The 9,958-nt window shown below is 45.8% G+C and overlaps 1 long non-coding RNA gene across 1 annotated transcript; it reads right to left on the reverse strand.

Annotated features, from left to right (window-relative positions):
• Nucleotides 1-267: 267 nt before the first annotated feature.
• On the reverse strand, nucleotides 268-1,174 carry LOC144457849 (uncharacterized). The gene is made up of 2 exons (XR_013487402.1): nucleotides 640-1,174; nucleotides 268-434 (listed from the first exon to the last, which is right to left on the reverse strand). It is a non-coding gene; the product is annotated as an uncharacterized LOC144457849 (long non-coding RNA).
• Nucleotides 1,175-9,958: the final 8,784 nt, after the last annotated feature.

Genomic DNA, 9,958 nt, shown 5'->3' on the forward strand with positions numbered 1-9,958 from the left:
CAGGTTTACACAGCTAGCAAGTGTCAAATGTCTGAGACCAGATTTGAACTCAGGTCTTCCTGATGCCAAGGCTGGAGCTCTATCTACTGTAGCATCTAGCTGCCCCCTCCACTCCCCATCCTCTTGAGGGTCAGGCAGTCAACCTCCCTGCCAGGCTCTGCTCACCCCCAAGAGTTGTGTATATGACTATGTATTATATGTTGGGTGGGTGTGTAGGGAATAGTGAAGGCCTTGCTATGCTCAGAAGAAGTCCCACAGAACCACAGCTCTAGAAAAAGGAATTTGGTGTATTAAGGGCATGACAAATTGGACAGCTGCAAAGGGTGCCTAGTAGCCAGTCTGTCATTAGCCTGTTCCAGAAGGTGGTAATGCCCCTCTCCATGGTACGTTTCATGGTTCTTTTCACCACTGGCCATGATGGGTGCAATGTTGACCTTGACAATGAAGAAATCAGGAAGAATGGACCTTGTCCCATTCAATCACAGTTCACACTCCCCACAGACACCTTCTCACACTCTTGTGGCACTTAGGACAGCTCACTGGGCAGCTCAGGCCAAGTGCAGGACAAAAAACCTCAGTGGTGTTGGCTGACAAGCCCTCTGGGCTCCTGAATGACAGCAGTGATGACTGGAAACTTACCTGTTTGCTGGAGTCTGGTATCATCTCCAAGAGGCTGTCCACAGCCACCTGAAGACTCAGAATCAGAGCAATGGTCAGCATCTATCCCTGAGGCCTGCTCATGGATCTTCAGCCATTGGGACTCAAAGCACTCCCACAGTGCTTGCGGGGAAGCAGCTGCTGCTGCCAGAACATGGGGGCCTTGGAGGTTGGCTGCCAGAGCAAAGGCTTTCTTCAAAAGGAATCTTGGCTGGATGGAGAAAGTCCAGAACCAAAAAACATCACTTAGTTCAGTTCTCTGCAGGACATGGAATCAAACAAGCCAACATAGTCTTTGCTAGATAGTTTAAAGAGAGAACTGTTTTTGTTGCTGTTGTTGTTGTTGTTTCAGTGTTAAAAAGGAAACAGTTTTGCACAAACATTTCTATGTGCTGGGCTGAGTGCACCTCCTAGCACTCTCCCCCCAGCTCCCTGCTCCCTCCTGGTCCCCCCAAGCTCACAGGAGGCCTCTGAAGATGGGTCTTGTTGGTCACTAATTCCCACAAGTGAGCCACACCCCCCCACATGCATCTTAGTGGGATGTCTAGGAACTCACGTGACCATCTCTCCAACACTGGACCAGAGTGGCGATGTTCAGTATGGTTGAAGCAATGCCATGTTCAGAATCTTGTCATGCCATGTTGATGTTGCTTTTTTCAGACCTCAGTGAACAGGTGCACAGGAGCCAGCCCTGTGGACTCATGATCAACTGATTCTGAATTCTGACAGTTTCTCAAGCGTCATCAACAGAGCTCTCCCAGAACAGCTATTTGGGTCATATAATGACCTTGCACCTCCAAGCCCAGTGCTGACACCAAGGGAAGACAATGTGAATGAAGAATGTTTAAAGGGTGAGGGTGAAAGGGGAGTGCATGGCGGATGGAGGTAAATAACCAAAATGCTAGCAAGGGAGAGAAGGACTAGAAAGAGGCCAGGGCTGAAGAAGGACCTAGTGATGGATTGGGTGACATCTTCATGTAGGCAGACTTCACTTTCCCATCTAACCTGGGAAGGCCCAGAGCAAGAGCAGGCCCTGCTCAGAGGTGGGACAATAATAGCTGCTGGGTAGAAAGTGGAGACAAGGGAAGCAAAGAAACTTCCAGATCAGTTTTTGTCTGCGTGGTTTTCAGCCAGGCCATATTGCATTTATTTCATGAAAAGCTTTAGTCTATCATGAATGCTATAAAAATTAAGGGTGGCCCTAACAACTAATATCAGAGTAAACCTTGGGATCACAGAGACTTTCCAAAGGACAAGAGCGAATTTCTGCCCTAGTACATTTACTATGGCAAATTGATTTACATTAGAAATGATTAAAGCCAGCATCATTACCTCCTGTCTTCAGGGGATACTCTAAAGGAACCAAAAAGGCAATAACAAACCAGAGTCCTAAAATAAACACAAACTCCACTCCAGTTCCTGCCGAGGCCCTTACCTATCTACCACACATGCAAAAACCAGGCCCCTTCTTTCATAGTCACATGTTGGAGAAGACAAAATCACCTCTCAAGCCCCCATTTTCAGCCCAGAGAACTGCCCTGGCAAGGCTAACTGCCTCTTCCTGCTATTTGGCCCAAGCATTTTGGGTCTCAGAGAGGGAAGAGACTGCATGCCTACTATTGTACTGTGACTTGCCAGTGTGGAAGCCAGAAGGCTGATTTTCAATGGCTTGCAACTACTACAGACTTCCTGGTGTAGGTCATGTACAGCCACCATGTTCAGCTTCCCTGAAAAAATGATAAAAATTAAATTGCTGAGAGCATTTTTTTCCCTCTCTAGCCAGTTCTATGGCATCTGGCCTTCTGTTATTGGAACCCTGAAGGCTGCTAGGTACCATCCACTGGAATATTCTGAGGGCACAAAGTTGTGCCAAGCCAGGCAACCAAGCTAGAGCCTTAGAGGATGATGGCACCTGGGGTAAATGCAGGGTTGCCTCATTCTTTCTAGATATTGTCCACAGTGAGCCCTACAACCCAGACAGTCTGCCAGAAGGCCCAAGACCTTAGAACAGAGGCTCTGTTTGGCTCTACCTGAGCTTCCAATGGCAAAAGGATCATGGCCTCCCAGAGTTCTCCCTCCCTGTCTGTCTGAACGAGGTTGACTTTAGGCCCTGAACATGGGCACTCCATAATCAGGGAGGACCATTTCTGGGCAGCCTAGCCTGGCCTGGTCCAGGAGGAGTCACAGCATCTGGCTTTAGAAGGTTTGGACAGCTTCAGCTTAGGAAGGCATTTCACTGGCTGTGAGGAGACACGTAAACACTCACACTAATCATTTTGAAAATGTGTCCTTTGAAGAATTAGTGATGGCTTCCGAGCACCATTCTGCTGCAATAAAATGTCCTGTTGGGTCTTGAGCTCATGGTTCTGCCTCAAAGAGGTGGCATTCTGGGGTGCCAGGTTAAAAGGTTCAGTGTCATTTTCCACCACCCACTGCCCCAAGGTGTGGAATAAATAGCAAGGGAAGCTCTCATGGGCCTAGCATAGAAAGGCTTTTTGGCCTTCTTCTCCCCTTTCCCTACAAGCTTATGAGTCAAATAGTGAAGGTATCATTTGTTCCATTTTACAGAGGAGGAAACTGAGGCTGCAAGAGGGGAGATGGCTTCCTTACAAGGCATCGCCTCCTACTCCCAATGTGAGGAGCTGAATCTTCTTCTTCTGTACCCACTCCACTGTCTTGATTGCCTCATGATCAAAGTGACAAGAAGAACAACTGGCCTGTCACCCAGGGGATAGAGAACAGAAGAGAGAGGAGTCAGTGGGAATGGACACAGATGTACTGCCTGCCCCTAAGAGACAAAAAAGCACTAATGAGAGAAATTCCAATCCAAACAGCCTGGAAGCTTCACCTCACACTCCAGGGCTCACTCTCCCTGTGTGAGTTAGCACACTCAGCTCAGACCATGATGCTTGGATTAAACTTATCTGGCCGGGGAGGGCACCTCAACTGGCATTGACATAATTCCAGGCCATGCTCCCCCAGCTGGCATAGAGTCCTACTGTGGTGGGCAAACTGCCCAGGCCCCAAATAAGAGAGATGGAAGAAAAGATCCCCATCAGAGGGGCCATGGGAAGAGAGGAGCACAGACACACTGAGGGTGGAGCCAAGACCTGGTCCCTCCATTCTAAAAAGCAATTGGAGAATGCTGTTTATACACACACACACACACACACACAACACACACACACACACACACATTGATGCTGGGATAGTACTTTGATCCCAAGGAGGTCAAAAAGACAAAGTAAGAATTTTAATTCTAATAGACAGCATTACTTTTCTGGTAAAGCAAAAAAAAAAAGTGGAATTGAAAGGAATGCCCATTGGTTGGGGAAAGGCTGAACAAGGTGAACAAGATTACTAGAAAGCAAAAACAAGAAAAGAGTGGTTTCTAGGGATGTGTGACTGCCCAGCACACCAGTGCTTCTTAGAAAGATAAGAGACCAAAAGAGTCCCTGGTTGTGAAAAGCACATGGCACATTTTCTCACTCTTCTCCCAGGTGCATCCTACAGCACTCACATTCATTCCCTCTGTGGGAAACAAGGTTCTGTTTACTTCATTCTGTCCTCCAAGTCTTCTCATGCTCCTGCAATTCTTCCTAGCTTTCATTTTTACTTTTTTTTTCTTTTTTGTTGGGCAATGAGGATTAAGTGACTTGCCCAGGGTCACACAGCTAGTAAGTGTTATATGTCTGAGGCTGGATTTGAACTCAGGTCTTCCTGAATCCAGGGCCGGTGCTCTATTCACTGTGCCACCTAGCTGCCCCCACTAGCTTTCATTTTTAAAAGAATACTAAGGGCCGCTAGGGGGTGCCATGATTCACAGAGTGCTTGGTCTACAGTCAAGAAAACTCATCTTGCAGAGTTCAAATCTTGCCTCAGGCACCATGGAAAATGACTCAACACCAACAATAAAGAATAGTAACATTCACTTCCATTGGGGTACCACAATTTTGTAAGATTTTTTTTTTACATGGCCCTGAAATGCTGGGCCAACTTCAAACCAGCTCAACAGCTCTTCTCCAAAAGACTGATGAGAGCAAGGATGTGCATGAAAGACCCACCAGGAAGCTGTGCTCACTACCACAGGAGCGAGACCTGACATCCCCGAGGGCACGAGTCCACAGAAGTACCTACAGTAAGCTGATGGGTCAGACAGGGTGAGAACTGGGATGCCTCACTGGCCTCTCCTGACCATGTGTCCAATGTGAAGTTCTGAAGTTAGGGTACCATCTAATGAAGACAGGGTGCCTATAATTCTACAACAGGGCAAAGCCTGAAAATGAACTTGTCCAAACAGGAATCTTCAAGACACACAATATAATCTGATGACAAGCAACAAATATTTAGCACCTATTGTGTGCTAGGCTTGATGCTGTGAGCAACTCTAATACTGCCTGCCCTGGAGCTTCCATTCCAGTGGGAGGAGAGAAGATCATATACATACGTACTCATGGATGTACTACACATGTACATTTGTCTACACAGAATAAAAAATAGATATTCGAGAATGGAGATCACAGCATTAGGAGCTAGGGGCCAGGGGAGGATCAGGAAAGGCTTCTCACAGATGCCTCTGTGGGAATTTTGAAGGAAGCTTGGGTTTCCAAGAGGTGGAGTTAAGGAAGAATATTCCAGACAGGAGGGGCAGACAGTCTAAAGAAACAGAGACAAGAGATGACCTGCCATGGGAAAGGAATAGTAAGGATGCCTTTCAGGAAGGAGGGTAGCATGATGGAAGGGGGATGATGCACAATGAGGCTGGGAGGAGGGTTGATCAGGTCAGGCTGTGAAGAGCTCTCAAAACTACAAGGAAGAGTTTATAAGGGATCAGAAAGGACTCAGGGAGCCACTGTAGTTTCTTGAGGAGTGATAGGAGCAGATGCAATTCTAAGAAGTTCTCTTTGGCAGCTGTGCCTCCAGAGGATGGATGGGAGGGAAGGAAGCCAAGCAGGAGCTTCTGCAACAGCTGAAGAGATGAAGATCTGAACTAGGATGATGGCTGTGTGAGAATTCAAAGGAAAAAAAAAAGATGAGAGATGGAGAAAGTGAAACCCCAAGATTTGGCAGTGGATTGGGTACTTCACCAGAGGTAGAGTAAGGATCAGTCCATCCCCAAGCATTTATTATTGGGTGAGGAGAGAGAGAGAGACAAATAAAGGAACAGGGCAGAGCCTTCCAAAGTGGATGCCAAACCTGCAAAGGAGGCTGAGAAGTAGCTTGACAAGCAGGAGAAGAGGGAGGACAGAAGGCCCAGGAGGAAGGAATCAAGGGGCCTGACAGTGTGAGTGACCATGAGGACCAAGAAAGGGCCAGCTGCTGTGGAGCGCTCAGTTACAGATGAGTGAAAGAAGTCAGATTGCAGAGGTGTGACCCACGAAGGAGACAAGAGATGGAGGCAATGAGTAGCAAGAACCTTTCTGGGGGCTGGCAGCAAGAGAGAGGAGAGACATAGGAGGATGGTCTCTGGAGAGATGGTAAGATCAATTGAAAAAAGGGGGGCATATAAGCAGGGCCAGGGCAGAGATAACTGAGGGAACAAAATGCTGCAGGAGACAGGAAAGAAAGAGAGCAACAGTTGGTCTGCTGAGAAGAGTTGCCTCTCATCAGAGCCTGGGGAAAAAAAGGAAAGAATGGGTAATGGTGTGAAAGGGTTCAAGAAGGGAAGGAATAAGAGTTTAGTGATAGAGGAGAGCAAGCCTCCAGCCAAGAGGGGAGTGAAGGGTTACAAGAAGACATGTTCTTCACTGGTCCAATCATGTATTACAGATGAGAGCTCTGTGAGGCTAAGAAACTCTACCCTAATCTTCAGCCTTTCAAAGGAAGGTCCACTGTCTGTTTCTTTGTGGAAATCAATCAACATTTAATAAGCACCTACCATTATGCCAGGCCCTGTGAAAAGCACTGGGGATACAAAGAGACAAAAGACCCTGCCTTCAAGGAACTTAAGATCTTACAGGAGAGACAATAAGCAAATAACAATGCCCCACTTAGAAAATAAGCTTCTTGAAAACAAGGTCTAGAAATACTTTTTGATTCTTTGCTTCATGTAATACATGAGCCACATTTCATTTAGAGCCCAAACTAAAGACTGGATTGTAATAACAGCTAGAAAGCCTGAGCTCTCATTATCTCCATGTGAGCACTTTGGCCCTTTGCAGCAAATGGCCCAAATACTGACAGGGACAAGTGTCTGATTACCTCCTCCATTACACAGCACAGAAATCCTGCCTTTCATGCTGGGTATGGCCCATGTCGGATCTCATCAGGGATAGCAGGTTCATCCCTTCCTCATGCTCTCTCATTCACGCCATTCCTGAAGCTGTTCCAGCCCCCCATGAGTCTCTGCTACTTCATTACTTACGGACAAGACTTTTTCTTTCAACTGTCAGGAAGGAGACATAAAAACAACAGACACTCAGGGAATCATCACTGAAATGTGCTGCTGCCCCCCAGGAAAGAAGCTTCCTGAAACACTGCCCTGAAATGGTCTTCCAATGACAAAGTCAGGCTGTGCTGCTCCAGGCTTCCAAGGCAAGGCCTGTCTTTCAACACCATGGTCAACGAATGAGGCAGTGGCTCACCCACTCTGCTTTTCTGGTGGTTTCTCTTTCCTGAGTCACTAAGTGAAGATAACACCTAGTTCTACCCAAAATATACACAACCAAACACACTCACACACACACCCCACATTATTAACAAAATTCTTCTATGAACAAGGTTACTGAACCCAAAATTTTATGGGGAATGCAATGAAAACACAGCCCCAAAAGCCTCCTCTCTGATGCATAAAGACCATCCTGAAAACAAAATAAAGTGATAGCAATGGCTAAAACACTCCCCTAGCACTAGCTAGAATCAGTTTGGACTTGAGCAGAACAGGTGTGGTGGAGGTCACTTTAGCATCTGAATGGTGAATGGACTAGAGCAAAGAGAAAATTGAGGAAGGCAGATTCCCCAGTAGCTATTGCAATAGTCTACAACTGAAGTGATGAAGATCTACACTAGATTGGGAATAGAGTCAGAGGACAAAATGGGGCATTTTGGAGATATGCTGCAGAGGTGAAACAGAGAAGAGTTGCTGTAGAGGTGAGGTTGGGTGAGGTGAGGCCAAGGAGAGGTTGAGAAAAATGGGGATTGAAAAAAAGGCAATTCAGAGATTACTAGTGACTTTGGAGAGAGCAGTTTCTATGGAATGATAAGGTCAGAAATCAGAGCAAGAGGGGAGGAAGAGAATCTAAACCTGGGGTAGATGGGGCCCCTGGGAGTTAATCTCCAAAAAGGAAGAGGTGCTCAGGGGAACCCAAAACCCCAAATTGGCCGTGCATCTTTATCCCTTTGGAAGGGCATCCTGTTCAGTTCATCCTCAGGCTGGCATAAATTTAGTGAGCCTTAAGACAGCCATCAGAGCCTCAAGTATCTCAGGGAGTTGTGATGAATAAATTTAAAAGACATTCTGAACTTGCTCAGTAGGTCTGCAACAGGACCCTGCCTCTTTTTTTCTTGTTAATCTTATTCCTAGTTAGATGTTGAAGGATTTGATGGGATTTGCTCCCAAGAAGGGCTGGCCACCCCTCCAGGAACTGTATATTCATAAACAGGAATACTCTCAAGGATAGTTTTGAAAGCAGCTCCTTTCACACAGATCACATATTTTTGTCAAACTGCCTTCTTAGTTAGAAGGAACTACTAAAGGCAGGTAGTCCTGAGTTATCTTTGACGTCTGCCCTGAGGTGTGGACACCTAGCCTGGGATTTTCCCCTTGGCACTCTGGAGGCTGAAAAATGGGACTCCCCAGGCCCAGTGATCCAGATGTAGATGGTGCCTCTGATGGTGATCATTGACTATGACAAGATTTGATACCAATTGAGACTTAAGTATATTATTGTTACCTACTGGGACTTACTAACTCTAACTCTATTTTACTAACTAATCTTAATACTATTTTACTATCTTAATAATAAATACCTTTAGTATATACTTATCAAACTTGAGACTGTGTCATCTCTAAACCAATCAAAACTGAAAATAACTGAAGCTGCAGTAAATAAGGCTGCCTAGCAATACAGGAGCTTCGAACTCCATGCAGGCATTCTGAGGTGTGTAACAGAACAAGCACTAGACATGGAGGCCAGGAAGCCAGAGGGACTCATCTGAACCAACAACAGGCTGAGCACTGAGTACACATAACCAGAAATAACAGAGTCTCTGCCCTCTGACAGCTTCCCTTATACCCAGGAGAACAAGCAAAGAGATAAGGAGGTTCCAAATGTATAGACAATGACTTGGGGCTAATATGAATAACTGTGTGAACCTGGGTGACCTTAGCAAACTCACACAAACAGAAGAAGGGAGTCCAGTCAATCCATGGATTTAGCAAACATTTACAATGTTGATGTCAAGCAGGGCACTGTGCCAGGTGCTGCAGTGACGAGCACCAAACCTTCCCTCAAGGAACTTATGCTCTAGGGCCAGGCAGGCTTACATACTGAGGGTAGAAATAATGTATACAACTGGCCATTCTGCAGGGGGTGGGGTGGGTGGGGCAAAAGGCAGCCCTCACACTTAAAGGAATCAGAAAAGAGAAAAGGTCTCATGGAGAGTTTGAAAGGCCCCTCAGACATGAGAAACAGCTGGTACAAAGGAAAGAGATGGGATGAGACTAAAAAGGCCAATTTGGCTGGACCCTAGAGAATGGGAAGGGGAGTCATGTAGAATAAGAATGGAATGGTAGCTTGGGCTGAGCTTGTGAGGGACTTGAGAAGAGTTGTTTTGCTTTTTTTGTTTGTTTCTTTGTTTCTTTATTTTGCTGATATCTAAAACATTCATTAAAAATGGACAATATTACTGTTCAAAACTTCATATAAGAGAAAGTTTAAAAAAAAAACTTAGACAAAAACTCAAATATTGCTTCACCAGGTCATGCCAAGTAGTGAATGACACACCTCTTTTGCACTCAGTGCTGCCTCTCCTCAGTCTCTGGGCAGACAGTAGCTGTGGTGTTGGTAGTAGTAGGTGCAGTGTGTTGCTTAACTCTGATGAAAAGAGTTCTTGCAAAGTGAAAACTTTAGATGAAATGCTTCAGGAAAAGATGGGGAAGAAGAAAGAAGAGAAGCAGAGGTAAAACACAAGAACATTCTGGTGATAGGGATTCCAAGTGGGATTTTGTTGAAGAGGGAAAGGTGAGAGGTCATCCCATGGAGCTAACAATTAGGAATTCATCTTTTAGGAAGGCAGATTCTATGGAAGATGAAGAAGGTGACTCCTTGACCATCAAAATACCCCAGCCAATATCCATTAA

Source organism: Phascolarctos cinereus, unplaced genomic scaffold (genome assembly GCF_003287225.1).
Source record: "Phascolarctos cinereus isolate Bilbo 61053 unplaced genomic scaffold, phaCin_HiC Scaffold_1;HRSCAF=81, whole genome shotgun sequence".
In the NCBI taxonomy this organism is placed as follows: domain Eukaryota; kingdom Metazoa; phylum Chordata; class Mammalia; order Diprotodontia; family Phascolarctidae; genus Phascolarctos; species Phascolarctos cinereus.